The following is a 15,876-nucleotide window of genomic DNA, read 5'->3' on the forward strand; positions in this document are numbered from 1 at the left end:
GATCCCTACAAGAACTAGGGACTGGGAGAAAGATGGACACCTCCTAGCAGAAATTGCAGCAGAAATAGGACAAACAAACAAAATAGAACATAGAGGTCCGAAGACCTAGCAAAACTGACAGAGAAAGGTAACAGAGTACCAAGCTAGCTCAAGAGTAGAAATTACAAAGAAGCCCAGCAAGGCCAGGAGGGCGGAGCCGGATTAAATAGGCAAAAATGGTCATGTGACCAGCAAACTAGAAAAAACCTAACAGGAGAGTTCTAACAGTACACCCTCTTCTAAGAGGATCCTCCGGATCCCCTAGGCCCGGGCTTATCAGGAAACCTCCTGTGAAACGCTCTGACAAGTCTGGAAGCAGAAACATCATCCGCCCTCACCCATGAGTTATCCTCGGGTCCGAAACCCTTCCAAGCGACGAGATACTGCAAACTCCCTCTATACCGTCTAGAATTTAGGATGCGGGAAATTTCATATTCCCCGTCCTCCACCACCGGATGAACAGTGGCAGAGGCGTCACCATCCGACACATCAGCTCTTTTCAACAGAGAAATATGAAATACCGGATTAATCTTCCAGGAGGTAGGAACCTCCAACCTAACAGCAGATTGGTTAACTATCTGAAGCACCTTAAAGGGCCCTACGAACTTGGGACCCAATTTTTTAGAAGGAATCCTCAATCGCAGATTCTTAGAGGACAACCAAACCATGTCACCAACAGCAAACAAAACCTCTTGCCGTTTCCTATCAAAGTACCACTTAGATTTTTTGTTAGCCTCCTGAAGATTACCAAGCACATCCGTCCAAACTCTCTCCAAATCACTGGAAAAACTCTCCTCCTCAGGCACAGCCATACCAATTTGGAGAATGACCCAAAAGACGGATGTCTCCCAGAACAACAAAAAAAAGGCGAACACCCAGCAGAAGAGGATGTATGGTTGTTAAGGGCAAATTCAGCAAGTGGCAGAAACTCAGACCACCCTTCTTGATTGTCTGCCACAAAACAACGCAATAACTGCTCAACATCCAGGTTCTTTCTTTCTGTCTGGCCATTAGACTCAGGATGATATCCGGATGAAAACGACAAATGAACTCCCAACCTGTCACAAAAGGCACGCCAAAAACGAGCCACGAACTGAGGTCCCCTATCAGAAACAATGTCAGTAGGAACACCATGTAGTCTGACAATTTCCTTGACAAAGGCCTTAGCGAGTGTCTTAGCGCAAGGCAGTTTGATGAAGGGAACCAAGTGACACATCTTGCTAAAACGGTCCACGACCACCCAGATGACCGTGAAACCTTCAGAGGGGGGAAGGTCAGTAATAAAGTCCATAGCCAGATGTGTCCAAGGTGCACTAGGAACCTCCAGAAGGCAAAGCAACCCCGCAGCAGGAGCATGCGAAGACTTGGATCTAGCACACACAGTACATTGACGCACCCACTTAATGACTTCCTTCTGCCATCCAGGCCACCAAAAACTGCGACCCACAAGTCTCTTGGTCTCAGAAATTCCTGGATGACCTGCCAACCGAGACTCATGACACTCAACAAACAAATCTCTCCTAAAGGTCCTAGGCACAAACAACCTCCCATGGGGAGTGTTAGATGGGGCATTCTCCTGAGCTTTAAGAATCTCATCCTCCAAAACGGAGTCCAAAGCAGCAATCACAACACCTTCTTGTAAAATGCTCTCCTCCTCCTCCTCAGCACCGACCATGGGAGAAAAGCTGCGAGACAAAGCATCAGCTTTAACATTCTTGGTACCCGGGATGTACGTAACAGAAAAATTAAACCGCGAGAAAAAAAGTGCCCACCTAGCCTGACGGGCATTCAAGCGCTTGGCAGCATCAAGATAGATCAGATTTTTATGATCAGTGAAAACCTGAATGGGAAATTCAGCACATTCCAAGAGATGACGCCAGTGTTCAAATGCGGGTTTAATCGCCAGCAATTCCCGATTACCAATATCGTAATTAAGTTCAGTCTCAGAAAAATTTTTTGAAAAAAAGGCACAGGGATGTAATCCATCCTTGTTTTCCTGAGACAACACCGCACCGACCCCCACAGAAGAAGCATCAACCTCAACCAAAAACGGCTTAGTCACATCAGGCTGCATAAGGATGGGAGCAGGGGTGAACCTCTCCTTTAGAAACACAAAAGCTTCAATGGCCTCAGAAGTCCACTGAACCGCATTAGCACCTTTCCTGGTGAGATCGGTCAGTGGTTTGACAATAATAGAAATTTTTTTTATGAATTTTCTGTAATAATTGGCGAAACCCAAAACCCTCTGTATCGATTTCAAACCAATAGGCCTAGGCCATTCCTGCACAGCTTGAACTTTAACCGGATCCATCTCAAAACCTTCACTGGAGATAATGTAGCCAAAAAAACTAATTCTCTGTACAGCAAACTCACATTTCTCTAGCTTAGCAAAAAGCGAACTGTCCATTAATAACTGTAAAACCTCACGTACGCTCCGCCAATGAGACTCCAGATCAGGCGAATAAATCAAAATGTCATCCAAATACACAACCACATTTTTGCCGATCAAAGGTCTAAGGATGTCATTAATAAGATTCTGAAAAAATGCTGGAGCATTGGTAAGACCAAAAGGCATAATCAGATTCTCAAAATGACCCACAGGAGTGTTAAAAGCAGTCTTCCATTCATCACCCTCCTTCATGCGTAACAAATTGTATGCCCCCCGGAGATCAATTTTAGAGAACCACTTGGCCCCCACTAACTGGTTAAACAAATCAGGAATCAATAGCAGTGGGTAAGGATTGCGTACAGTAATTTTATTAATCTCACGAAAGTCCAGACAAGGACGTAAACTGCTGTCCTTTTTTTTAACAAAAAAAAATTCAACAGCCACAGGAGACTTGAAAGGCCTAATGTGACCGGCGGCCAAGCTTGTCTGTATGTATTCCTCCAAAGCCTTTCTCTCAGGAATAGTAAGATTAAATAAACGACTCTTAGGAAGAGTCGCTCCAGGGACAAATTTAATGGTACAATCATAGTCTCTATGGGGAGGCAAAATTTGCGATTCCTTCTCAGAAAAAAAATTCCAAAAATCCTGAATAGGTACAGGTAATTCCCCTTTATCCACAGCAGCAATGCGCCCGTTACAACACTTGTCATAACACTTAGGGCTCCAGGACTTAATTTCATTGGTAGACCAATCCAGTACAGGATTGTGCAATTTTAACCAGGGTAACCCCAACACTACTGGAGAAGGCAAATTATTTAATACTACCAAATCCAAATTCTCTTGGTGAATACCATTAATAGTGAGGGGAAATTCACAGACCTTGTGAGTAACACTCTTTAAGGGAGAGCCATCGACAGAAACCACAGCAATAGAGGATGACAAAGGTTTGGGTTTTAATTTAAGTTTTTCCAGGAATCCCCCATCAATCACATTCAGAGTAGAACCACAATCCACAAATACCCGAAATTCAATTAATTCTTCCTGAGCAGTGGTAGTAGTAGAAAGAAGTACACCCTTAGTATTTAAACAGGCTATACGAGCGTAACTGACCTTTTTTTTTTTCTTTGTTCATACGAAGCACACAGTTCTTAATGAAATGATCAGATTTTCCGCAATAAAAGCACAAACCTTCAGAAAATCTGCGGTCTTTTTCCTGAGAGCGGGGTGACATCGCCCCAATCTCCATCGGCTCACCAATGTCAGTACAGACCCTCTCAAGACTCGGAGCTGACATGGCAGAGGATTTACTCTCATTAACCCTTGCAAGCAGTCTCCTGTCCACCCGTATAGCTAATTGCATTGCCTCCTGCAAGTTTCCAGGTGAAGGATAAGCAATCAGCAGATCCTTAACCCTTTCACCTAGCCGCGCAAGAAATGAACTTTTCAAAGCTGAATCGTTCCACTCCACCTGAGCAGACCACCGACGGAAGTGAGTACAATAATTTTCCACATTACCTGATCCCTGCCTCAAATGTCTTAATTCAGACTCAGCAGATGAGACACGATCAGGATCATCATACAACAACCCCAAAGCAGAAAAAAAACTATCCACTGATCTAAAGCACGGATCACTAAGTTGGAGAGAAAAGGCCCATTCCTGAGGTTCTTTGCGCAAAAGTGACATTATGAACCCTATGCGCTGTGATTCATCACCAGAGGATCTGGGTCTTAAACGAAAATACAATAAACAAGCATTTTTAAAGGAAAAAAAATATTGTTGCTCACCAAAAAATAGATCAGGCAGACGTACCTTTGGCTCTACAAAATGTGCTCCAGGGCAGCTACTCACGTGTTGTTGGAGCTTGACCACCTCCAGAGAGAGTCCCTGCAAGCGTTGAGCCAAATTCTGAACCGAGACCATGATAGAAACTGGGGGTCTTTCCTTAGAGAATTTTTTTTGGCTGGACTTACTGTTGTGATCTGCTACAAGCACTAAGGAAAGACAGGAGATCTGTCCCTACAATAGAACTAAGCTACGATGTAACGGGGAACCTGATCCTGCGATCAGACCCGCTAAAGTCCTCGGCTAGTCTGAACGAAGACCTATAGACGTGAGGGAAGGGATCCCTACAAGAACTAGGGAGTGGGAGAAAGATGGACACCTCCTAGCAGAAATTGTAGCAGAAATAGGACAAACAAACAAAATAGAACATAGAGGTCTGAAGACCTAGCAAAACTTACAGAGAAAGGTAACAGAGTACCAAGCTAGCTCAAGAGTAGAAATTACAATGAAGTCCAGCAAGGCCAGGAGGGCGGAGCCGGATTAAATAGGCAAAAATGGTCATGTGACCAGCAAACTAGAAAAAAAACTAACAGGAGAGTTCTAACACCGACCTATTCAGCCAGCTCGCCGGACCCGATGGAGAGCCGGTCCCCCTGCCAAGCGGATGGGTTCACCCTTGTCTCCGGAGGAAACTGTCCGCAGGGGCCGAGGCCCCGCTTGCTCCGCTCCTGCCCGCTCCACAGCCCGTCACTATCCCCCAACTCCCGGAGGAAGAGGTCCAGATAGAGTCGGACCAGACCGGGGAGCACCTAATGGGGTTTTTCCAGGAGATGCGGGCGGCCGCAGCTCGCAAGAGGGAGTTCTAGGCAGCTAGAGAAGGAGGAGCGGACGCGGCGCCAAATGAGGGAGCACCTGCAGGCCCGGAGTGCGGAGGAGAAGATGCGGACCCGCCGAAACCCCCAAGCTGCACGCGGTCCATAAATTACCGGGACCGTGGTAAAGTTCCATCAAGAGAAGGGGTGGGGGTTCATCCGGGACCCTACCACAGACACGGACCTCTTTGTCAATAGGAGGGACGTGGAGAGCCACCTGCCCGAGGGTCACCGGGGAGGGGATCTGTATCCGGGGGACTTGGTGTCCTACACCCGACATCGAGGACTGAGAGGGTGGTACGCCCTCAATGTCCAGCGGGAAGAGGAAGAGCACTGCCCTGGACCCTACTACCCAGAGGACCCGGACGGGTCTGAAGAGTACGGCGAGGAGGAGGAGAGTCCACAAGGAGGACATCGCTACTGATGAGCGACAGTCTAACTGTAAATAGTTGCCCGCCAGGGTGAAGAGTTTTGTGTCATGCCGTTTGCGGAGTATGAAAAGTTCAACTGGATCGGGATTGTTGTCAACTCATTTGTTTAATTAAAGTTACCCGTAGATGGGTCAGTAATATCCGGCTGAGGACTGGGAGCAGCCAACCCTCTGTGAACTATCCGGCTGAGGACTGGGAGCAGCCAATCCATGTAAATAGTTGCACTTCCTAAAGTGCCCTCTATTGGTTTTATAAATGTTGCAACAACAGACCTCAGAGCAAAAACCCGTTTGGCATGGCAGAAGACGTGGTCCAACGGCCGGATCACCTATGCCCTATGTTGAGGGTTTGTGAACGGGTCCCTCATGTTCAAAAGTTTTGCCAAGTTTGCACCTTAAGAAAAATGGACACCTGGTCGCGGAAAGAACTGTGGCCTGTTGAAAAGAGACTTCGCCGTTGATGTGCTGCTGATGATGTTTTATATGTTTTCAACTAGAAAGAATGTTTTACATATTGATGAAAAGCGAAAATGTTTCCCATAAAGGGAAGTTGTATGCAGTTGGCAGTCAAAAAAAAAAAAAATCTTTGCATGTCCTAATTTGCATTGTCTTTTGCTCTGTTCCAGCTCGTGGACGTGCTGTGATTTACCAGTGGGGAATGTAGCGCCCCGAGGGTTCGGCCGCTACAGAGGTATTGCATCTCAGACAGATGTGCGATATCTCACTTCCAGGTAAGGATGGAGTGTGGATCAGGACCCTGAAAACTCCATGCATTACACCACATTTCCGAGGGGCAGTGCGACCGATATGCTCCAAGTAGAGCACGACAGTCCCTGTCCCTGGCTGGAGTGTGAGGAGGGAACACCGAGGAAGGGGGGACCCTGTAGTGCATAGGAGGGAGAGGGCAGTTCCTGGGTGCACCTAGAGGGACGTATAAAAGGTGGGCACCATCTTAAATCAGGGAGAAGTGTTCAGTAAGCAGTGAGAGGAGGAGACAGGGAGCAGATGCTCAGGCCGGGCTCTGCTCCCAGGCAGGCCGGAAAGAACGGCTGGAGCCTGGAGGAAGAAGAAGGAGGAAAGAGGAGCAGAGGAGGCTCCAGGAACAAGGAACAAAGGGACCCCAGGGGTGTGGACCGGTGAGTCACCACCGCACGCCCGGATCTACCTGCGTAGAGGGGTCAGGCCAAAAGGGGGAGACCGGTCCCCGAAACTAGTGGAGGAGGGGAACTACCCTCAGCTAGAAACCGGAGGCTGTGACATTTTATGTAGCACAGCCCCTTGCTACACCTGCTAGGAAGGCACCACATAGGGTCAGGGAAACGGCACCAATGCTTACCAGAGAAGGCCCGAGGCAGCCGGACAGAAGCGAGGTCACTGGCGGGGTATGACAGGCCAGAGAAAGGACACACAAAGGGGGTCCTGTGAAACGCTCCAAAGTTATCTGGGAGTAGGCCGAGTCCCTCACCTGGTGAACACAGTGCGACGTGGGACGTTATGACCAGCTGTAGTAACGTGGATAAACAACTGTGAGTAAATGCCCTGGACTGCATTACAGGACTCTGTGTCGTTACTGCTGCTCCCGTGCGCCATCACCCCCAACATCCACACTTGCTGCCCTAAGGCTATACTCCTCCCGTGGGGAGTTATACTATCCTCTGCTGCACCCACAACACCAGCCTCAGCGGTCTGCCCTGCAGCGGCGGTTCACTATGACCGCAATCCACGGGTGGCGTAGTCGGACATTTAATTTCATAAAAACCACATAAATAGACTGCCATTTGGTTTGACCGCCCTGGGCACGGACCGGGTCGCCGCCACGGAGACTACGACTCCCAGCATCCACAAAAGATCCGGTTCCGGGTATTCCCACGCACACACGGTCCAGGGTCGATACCCGACAATTTAGAACAGAAGAATAGAGCATCACACATAGATTAGATAGATATAAACATGTCAGTCACATAAATAATAAGTACAGTGATAGTGTTGATTACTGTACTTGTCATTTAGTGCTAAAATAAAGGATTTATTTATAAAAAAATTGGCGTGGGGTTCCCCGTAATTTTAGTCTCTAGAGGAGGTTAAGCAGACGGCTGGGACAGATGTTTGAAGCCTGGGAAGGGGGTAATACCCACGGAGCTTCCCAGGCTACTAATATCAGCCCCCAGCTGAATATCTAGCCTTTACTAGGTACTAAAATGGGGAACACCCAAAAAAATGACGTGGGGTCACCCCTATTTTAATAGCTAGCAAAGGCTAGGCAGACAGCTGGGGGCTGATATTAATAGCCCAGGAAGGGTGGCATGAATATTGGCCCCCTCCCAGGCTAGAAACACCAGCCGTCAGCTGCCCCAAAAATGGCGCATCCATAGGATGCGCCAAATGTGGCACTTAGCCTCGCTCTTCCCACTGCCATGTAGCGGTGGCAGTGGGGTAATAGGGCTGGGGTTGATGTCAGCTTATAATGCCAGCTGACATCAAGCCCAAGTTAGTAATGGTGAGACGTCTATAAGACACCCCCATTACTAACCCCGTAGTCAAAGTTAAAAAAAACACAAACACCCAGAATAAAGTCCTTTACTTGAAATAAACACACAATTCTTTAATGTTCTAAATTAAACCATACTTACCATCACGTCCATTCCAGCTGAAGCCAATGTCTTCTGCAATAAAATTAAAATAATAAACCAACCTCATCCTTACCTTTCCATGGTTCCCAGGATGGCTCCAGCTCTGCTACATTCATATGACAGGCTGGATCGCAGCCAAAAGCTGCCATCCAGCTTGCCATGCCGCAGACACTGAGAAGCGCAGGCATGCTTGCTGTGACGGCATCCAGATGAGCCGAGTTCATGTCCAATGAACTCAGCTCACCTCATGCACGTCACTGACAGCGTGGGAGAATTCTCCTGCGCATACAGTGAGCGTAAGAGAATTCTCCTGCGCTCACGGAAAGCACAGGAGAATTCTCCCACGCTGTCAGTGACGTGCATGAGGTGAGTTCATTGAGTTCATTGAACTCAGGTCACCTCATGCACGTCATTGACAGCATGGGAAAATTCTCCTGCGCTTTCCATGAGTGCAGGAGAATTGTCTTACTCTCACTGCATGTGCAGGAGAATTCCTCAGTGTCTGTCACAGCCAGACACTGAGGAGCACAAGCATGCCTGCACTTCTCAGTGTCTGTGGCTGGCAGCTTTCTGCTGCGATCCAGCCTGTCATGTGAATGTAGCAGAGCTGGAGCCGTCCTGGGAAGCATGGAAAGGTAAGGATGAGGTTGGTTTATTATTTTATTTTTATTGCAGGAGATCGTTGGCTTCAGCTGGAATGGTCGTGATGGTAAGTATGGTTTAATTTAGAACATTAAAGAATTGTGTTTATTTCAATTAAAGGACATTATTCTGGATGTTTGTGCTTTTTTCTAACTTTGACTATGGGGTTAGTAATGGGGGTGTCTTATAGACGCCTCTCCATTACTAACCTGGGCTTGATGTCAGCTGGCATTATAAGCTGACATCAACCACAGCCCTATTACCCCACTGCCACCGCTACAGGGCAGTGGGAAGAGCGAGGCTAAGTGCCAGAATTGATGCATCCTATGGATGTGCCATTTCTGGGGCAGCTGATGGCTGGTGTTTCTAGCCTGGGAGGGGGCCAATATTCATGGCACCCTTCCTGGGCTATTAATATCAGCCCCCAGCTGTCTGCCTAGCCTTTGCTAGCTATTAAAATAGGGGGGACCCCACGTCATTTTTTTTTGGGGTCCCCCATTTTAATAGCTAGTAAAGGCTAGGTATTCAGCAGGGGGCTGATATTAGTAGCCTTGGAAGCTTTGTGTGTATTACCCCCTTCCCAGGCTTCAAACATCTGCCCCAGCCGTCTGCTTAACCTCCGCTAGAGACTAAAATTAAGGGGAACCCCACACCAATTTTTTTTTTAATAAATCCTTTATTTTAACACTAAATGACAATTACAGTAATTAACGCTATCACTGTACTTATTATATATGTGACTGACATGTTTCTATCTATCTAATCTATGTGTGATGCTCTATTCTTTCTGTTCTAAATTGTCGGGTACTGATGCTGAATTGCCGGCCAGCTTTTTTAAAGAGAGTGTCTTCTGAGCAGTTTGTCAGCTTTTGGACACCTTTGAAGGTGTTTTCTATGTGTTTTTGTTTGCCTGCCATTGGTTTTAATGGTGTTCGACGAACCGAACCCTACGGGGGTGGCTCAACACTAGAGGAGAGTCTCCTCTTCTCCAGACCCGGATACCATCCACACATTGAATCGCTTAATATCCGCATGTGCACATGTAGTCATGCGGATATTAAGTGATTAAATGCAAGTCAATGGCGGCAATTACGCTGCATGTCCGCAAAATTAATGAACATGCTGCGGATTTTTCCACAATGACAATCCGCAATGGAAATTTCCTCAGCATGTGAGGCAAAAACACTTGAAAAACGCATAGTGGGCACGCAGCCTCAGGGACCTATTCCTGATATGATGGGATATGATGGGATAAAGGGGTGGTGTAAAAATGCCTTCGTGTGTTTAAGGAAGGTCATGGAATACAGGAACAGTTAGATAATTCTTCCTGAAAGATTTGTCAGTATTTTTTATCAAAAATACCTGTATTTTCTCCATCCTGTATAAGATAATTGAGTGTAGTTATACAAATATTGGTTGGATCAGAGGAGATACGCCTAAGAGGATCAGAGGAAAGGAAAGCATGTTTATTTATTCATTTTTCTTTATTTTAGGTATATTTATTTTGTTATCGTAATGTATATTGTATGCTCTGTTTGCATTTCTAATGATATCCTACCTTCTGTAAACTTCATGTTCCGTTTGATTTGGTTGTGCAACCTTTAAATAGGATATCCCATAGTACCCAGCCATACTCTATAACTAAGGGTGGCAATGTCAGAAATTCATCAGAGTGGCAGCGTGTTTTTACTCATTACTATGGTGGTTTCTGTTTTAATGTGACCCAATAAATCCTGAAGGTTTTTATTTACCCATGGATGTGACAGTCCATTTTTGCCTTTTTCATGGCATGGATATTGTCATCCATCTGATCTATATTAATTCAGAGATGTTACCGTGACCACCCAGTGATTTAAGACAATACGTTACGATCTTTGTCATGATGGCGAAATAGTTTTTTTTTTTTGCCTTTTCACCATACTTTTTCCCACCGATGCCGGTTTTCCTTCATCAGTTTTTATTTTTTCCTCCCTTTCTTCCAATAGCCATAACTTTTTTATTTTTCCGCTCACAAAGCTGTGTGAGGGGATTTTTTTTGCATGATGAGTTGAAATTTTGAATGACGCCATTCATTTTATCATGTGATGAACTGGAAAGCAGGAAAAAAATTACAAGTGCATCGGAATTGCAAAAAAGTGCAATTCCACAACTGTTTTTTTTTTAATTTACCATGTTCACTGTACGGTACAACTGACCTGGCAATATGATTCTCCAGGTCAGTACAATTACACAGATACCAAACATGCAGAGTTCTTTTTAATTTAAGTTGTGAAAAAAAATTTGGAATTTTTTTTAAAAAAAATAAATCTCCGAGACCCGTAGCGTTTAACATTTTTGGTTGATGGGGCTATGTGAAGGCTTATTTTATGTGCACTGAGCCGACGTTTTTATTTATACCATTATATCGCCTCTTATTGTCGAGTTGTGTTGGCTGAAAAATAGTAATGCTTGCATTTCTCATTATGCTGTTTAACGATCGGAATAATTTATTTTATATTTTGATAGATCGGATTTTTATGCATGTAACGATACCAAAAATGTATATTTTTTAATATTGTTTATTTATTTTTAGTGGGGGAAAAAACGAGGTGATTTGAATTTTTATGTTTTATTAATTTTTTTTTTTTCCATATTTTTAAAAACATGTTTTTTTTAACTTTCTAATGTACTTGTTAGTCCCTTTGCGGGACTCAAACTTGCGATTGTCTGATCCCTTGCACTATACACAGCAATACCTTTGTATAGTGAAAATCATGGTCTCCTATAAATGTCAGCTACAGGCTGGCCTTCAAAGGAGTACCATTATAACAGATACAGGGGTCTTCAGCAGACCCCCAGTCATCATGGCAACACATCGGCGCCTCGCATTCACATCACGCAGATGGGCTCAAAGAATGGCGCACCTCCTGCTGGAGCACATTCAATGCTGTTGTCAGAGATTGACAGTTGCATTTAACAAGTCAGCTCTGTTTTACCCCCGGCTGGCAGAGCAGGTGCCAACGCTGATCAGAGTTTGATTAGAGTGGGATGTGTTTGTGGTCATCCCATGTCATCCGAGTGCGTTACGATGTTTTCCACATACCCATAGCCCTGAATGGGTGAGTGTTATCGGAGGCATATTGTGCATGCTCTTATCGGACATGTGCACAGTTGCATAGAATAAAATGGGGTCAAGTGCTATCTGTCAAAAGGACGGCTAGCACTCACCTGAGTTGTACGGTCATCTACACGAGGCAGATGATGGCTGAATAACAAATCCATCATCTGTCGAGAAAGATGCAGGCTCGGCTTGTGAGCCCACATCAAAGTCAGGGACCCGGCATTAGACGTAACTGTGCGTCATGTCGGTAAGGGGGTTAATGAATTTGGCACAACTTATTCTTGCACACCCTTCATTAAAACTGTATAAAACACCATTAATTAATGAATCTGGGCCAATGTGTACTGATTATTTCATGCACATAATATATTTACTTGAATATTGTGATATATTATGATAATTAGTATCATGGTGCTTGGAGACCATCGAGGTAACTTTTTTAACTGTGCATATTTTTGTTACTAAAATTGAATTAATAAAAATTGAGGCCACTTGGCTTTTACATCCTGTGTGTATCGCAGTATGTAGCAGATTGCAGAATGTGTTAGGAGTAGTGTTGAGCATTCAGATACTGTAATATCGGGTATTGGCCGATATTCGCGGTATCAGAATTCCGATATTTAATTCCGATACTTTTACAATATCGAATACCGGAATCGGAAGTTCCCATAATGCCTGCACTCTGCAGTGTCTCTGAAGGATGACAAGCTGGATGGCAGCGCTCAGCTGAGATCCAGCCTGTCATCAGAATGCCATCCCAGCGTGGGAGAATTCTCCTGATCGTTTAAAAGCCGGCGGGCGGTAAAAAGCCGCCGGCTTTTAAACAATCACACAGCCCCATACTGCTTCCCCGCAGCCTACCACCCCGATCCTCCGCTCCCCTCGCCACCTCCCATCCCGATCGTAAGTTAGGACCGGGCGGGGAGCGCAGCATCAAGGAGCGGGGAGCGAAGGACCCGGGCGGGGAAGCCGGCAGTGAAAAGACTTCACCGCCGGCTTTCCCGTTCTGTGCTGCGCTTTCCCGCCGGGTATTTCAAATGAACAGCTGAGGTATCAGGTGATGCTGATCAGCTGTTCATTTGAAGTCGCCGCAGTGCCCTCAGAGGGTTCACGTGAGTTCATGCTTGACTGCATTGCATGAACTCACATGAACTTTCCCACGGCCGCACAGGTCAGCCTCACCTCCCAGACGATCAGCCCGTCATGATTGGTGTGTGTGGGTGTCTGTGCGCGGTGTCTGCGAGTGTGTGCGGGGTGTCTGTGCGTGTGTCTGCGAGTGTGTGCGGTGTCTGTGCGATGTCTGCGGGTGTGTGCGTGCAGGCAGACATAGGCCGATGTGACACTACTACTCCCATCGGCCTATGTCTGTCCCCCGTCCACTCGTGCCAGCAGGATCAGCTCGATGGGAGCAGTAGTTCCCATCAGCCTGATCCTGCTATTTAAATTGCCCTACTGTGTCCCCAATAAATTTTAAATACATGTCATTGGTGGCCAGTGGTTACCTAAAATAAATTAGTTTATACATTACCTGTCCCCGCCGATCGCCACATAAAATAAAGTAAAAAATAAAAAACTACACCTATACTCACCTAGACACCTAATTCCCCGAAGCCATCGATCTCCTGTAATAAAATATAAAATAATAAACCACAACCTTATCCTTACCCCTCCGTAGTAGTCCACGAGTGTCCCACGATGATCTCCAGTTTAGAGCAGCCACATAGAATGTGACCGCTCTGAACCGCTGCCGCCGCTAGAATGATGGGGCCGTAAAGCAGCCCCGTCATTGCATAAGCGGGTTCGCCGGAGTTCAGGCAGCGCTGCTCCGGTTAGCTCCTTTACGGCCCTGCTGTACCGTGAGAAATTCCCACGGTACAGCAGTGCCGTAAAGGAGGTCTCCGGAGCTGCGCTGCCTGAATGCACTCCGGTGACCTCAGTCAGTGGCTCCTGCTCCCGGGAGCGGACGTGTTCCCGGCAGTGTGAGCTTACAGCAGCCATGCACAGCTGTCACCATCTCCAGATGTGACAGCTGTGCATGGGAGATCAGCGCTGGAACGTGGACAGGTAACTATTTTTTTTTAGTAAACTAAGAATTAAATAAAATTGTGTGTTTTATTTCAAATAAATTATTTTTTTCTGGGTGTAGTGTGTGTTTTTTCTTTTTAACACTTTGTAGGTTAGTAATGGGGGTGTCTTATAGACGCCCATCATTACTAACCTGGGCTTCATGGCAGCTGGCGCTGACATGAACCCCAACCCTATTACCCCCTGCCACCGCACCAGGGCAGCGTGGAAGAGCGAGGCTAAGTGCCAGAGTTGGCGCATCCTATGGATGCGCCATTTCTGGGGTGGCTGACGACTGGTGTTTCTAGCCTGGGAGGGGGCCAATATTCATGGCACCCTTCCTGGGCTATTAATATCAGCCCCCAGCTGTCTGCCTAGCCTTTGCTAGCTATTAAATAGGGGGGACCCCACGTCATTTTTTTTGGGGTCCTCCATTTTAATAGCTAGTAAAGGCTAGGTATTCAGCTGGGGGCTGATATTAGTAGTCTGGGAAGCTCCGTGGGTATTACCCACTTCCCAGGCTTCAAACATCTGCCCCAGCCGTCTGCTTAACCTCCGCTAGAGCCTAAAATTATGGGGGATCCCACGCCAATTTTTTTTAAAATAAATCCTTTATTTTAACACTAAATGACATTTGAGGAGTTAATAAAGATGCAGTCCCTAAATTATTATTTATTTTTTAATGAATTTTTCCCAAAAATTTTGACGTGGGCTTTGCCATATTTTTGCATGCCAGCCAGGTACAGCATCCAGCTTCTATGAACGCGCCATTTTCCGGGGTGGCTGCGGACTGCAATTTGCACCGGGGGGGGGGGGGCAGAAAGCTTGGGCCTCCCTGCGCTGCAGATTCCATCCCCCAGCTGCCTAGTTGTACCTGGCTGGACACACAAATAGGGAGAAGCCCCACGTATTTTTTTTTTAAATTATTTCATGAAATTCATGAAATAATAAAGAAAAAAAGGGCTTCCCTATATTGTTGTGTCTGGCCAGGTACAAATAGGCAGCTGGTGGTTGGGCGCAGCCCGTTCCTGCCTGCTGTACCTGGCTGGACACAAATATAGTGCGAAGTCCCACGTTAATTTTTTTTTAATTATTTCAGGAAATTCATGAAATAATTAAAAAAAAATTGATGTGGGGCTTCGCCCTATATTTGCGTCCAGCCAGGTACAGCAGGCAGGAACGGGCTGCGCCCAACCACCAGCTGCCTATTTGTACCTGGCCGGACACAACAATATAGGGAAGCCCTTTTTTTAAAAAAATTATTTCATGAAATAATTTTAAAAAAATTGACGTGGGGCTTCGCACTATATTTGTGTCCAGCCAGGTACAGCAGGCAGGAACGGGCTGCCCCCAACCACCAGCTGCCTAGTTGTACCTGGTTGGACACAACAATATAGGGAAGCCCTTTTTTTAAAAAATTATTTCATGAAATAATTAAAAAAAAAAATACGTGGGGCTTCGCCCTATTTTTGTGTCCAGCCAGGTACAACTAGGCAGCTGGGGTCTGGAATCCGCAGCGTAGGGAGGCCCAAGCTTTCTGGGCCCCACCCGCTGCAAATTGCAGTCCGCAGCCACCCCGGAAAATGGCGCGTTCATAGAAGCGCCATCTTCTGGCGCTGTACCCAACTCATCCAGGGCCCTGGTGCGGTGGCTCACTGGGTAATAAAGGGGTTAAGGCCAGCTTGGCAATATCAGCTGGCCCTAAGCCCGAAATTCATGGGGTCACGCCAATATTAGACATGACCACCATGAATTTCTAGTAAAGTATTTAAAAAAAACACAACACCCAGAAAAAAGTCCTTTAATTGAAATAAGCACACAATTCTTTATTGTTCTAAATTAAACTATACTTACCATCACGCCCATTCCAGCTGAAGCCAACGATCTCCTGCAATAAAAGAAAAATAATAAAGCAACCTCATCCTTA

The sequence above is a fragment of the Phyllobates terribilis genome, unplaced genomic scaffold (assembly GCF_046119375.1).
Source record: "Phyllobates terribilis strain yellow unplaced genomic scaffold, ASM4611937v1 Scaffold_402__1_contigs__length_1722832, whole genome shotgun sequence".
Taxonomy (NCBI): Eukaryota; Metazoa; Chordata; class Amphibia; order Anura; family Dendrobatidae; genus Phyllobates; species Phyllobates terribilis.